This window comes from Tupaia chinensis, unplaced genomic scaffold (assembly GCF_000334495.1).
Source record: "Tupaia chinensis unplaced genomic scaffold, TupChi_1.0 Scaffold000012_1, whole genome shotgun sequence".
Lineage (NCBI taxonomy): Eukaryota > Metazoa > Chordata > Mammalia > Scandentia > Tupaiidae > Tupaia > Tupaia belangeri.
In genome coordinates this window covers 1711769-1713264 of record NW_006159442.1, presented here as the reverse complement: position 1 = coordinate 1713264, position 1496 = coordinate 1711769, and positions in this window count along the sequence as shown.

The following is a 1496-nucleotide window of genomic DNA, read 5'->3' as shown; positions in this document are numbered from 1 at the left end:
AGAGAGACAGAGAGAGAAAGGAAAAGTGAGAAAGCAAGCTGCCAGGCCCGGGACTTGAACCACGGTCAGCCATGTGGGAGTCCAGCGCTCTTAACCACCATGCCACCTGCTGGCCCCAGAATTAATCATTGTTACCATATTCTCTGTTGGGAATAATCATGAAGTTCTGTTTTCAGTGATAACTTATGGATCCTTAATACATACATCAGGGCTTTTTATATACAAGGAATTTTCAACGAGTTCTGAAGTCAGTAAAATTCAAAGTACAAGGTGTATAAAGTGAATGAAATGGTACCAATTAATTTTGTAAAAGTTATTAAATTGATGTTTATTTAATAAAACATATCTCCTTTCTAGTCAGATACAAATTAACCCATCCCAACTGCTGGTTTTTACGGGTGAAAGTTGGTGCCTTTTTGCCTTGTCACTAATATCGGCATTTCCCCAGGAGGGGCCCGAAGGCCCTGTTATCTCTACCTAGCAGGAGGGCCACAGCACCCAGGATAGAGGAGGGGGTAACTTATCCCAGGCCTCCCAGAGGTGACTGGGAAGTCCACACAGCTCAGACATTAAACCTCTGGTATTTTTTTTTTTTTGGATGATTTTTACTTTAAGAAAAACTTTTTAATTTATTTGTTATTATTATTATTTAATTTGACCACAGAGAGACAGGGAAAGTGAGAAAGCAAGCCACCATGTCTGGGACTCAAATTGTGGTCTGGCATGTGGGAGTCCAGTGCCTTAACTACCACACCACCTGCGAGCGCAAACCCCTGATGTATTTTTTCTTTTTTTTTTTAGAGAGAGATTTTTGTTATAGGGTTCATGCACTCACTAGAGAGAGACAGTGAGACAGAAAGCGAGAAATCACCCTCAGGGTGGTTGACCACGCTGCAATCTCTTCTCCACTCAGGTTCTTGGGCATGCATGCACATGCGCCTGGCATGAGTTTTAAGCCCCTGGGTCTGGGACTCAAACCGCAGTCGGCCATGTGGGAGTCCAGTGACATAGCCACTATGCCATCTGCTGTCCTTGCCCCTGGCATTTTCTAATTCTCTGGTCTATGTAAACTCTGTTATGTAGTTTATTTAGGAGAAATAGGTTCAGGCTTTAGGTAGAAAAGTACATTATCTGTAAAGATCATCCCTTGAAAGTGCAACTCCAAACTAATACAATTTTGGCTATGACAGTAGAAAATTAGCAAAATGTACAGGAAGACAGCTGGATACCTGAAGCAAGGTTGACTCTCTTATCAGGAAACATCTGCTCGGATTTGAAGATCATGCAGGTAATATGAAAGACAATCCATTTAACTTGACATTTTACATTGGACTTATGACCATAAAGAGGACTTATTTAACAAGTTAAATCAAGAGCACATACTACTGCCACAGAAGACTGATTTTCAACTCCATCTAGGTTCCATCTCACCTGCGTGTTCCCCCAAGTTTGCTCCCTTACCTTACCTTTTTTTTTTTTTTTCGTTAGGTTTTTTT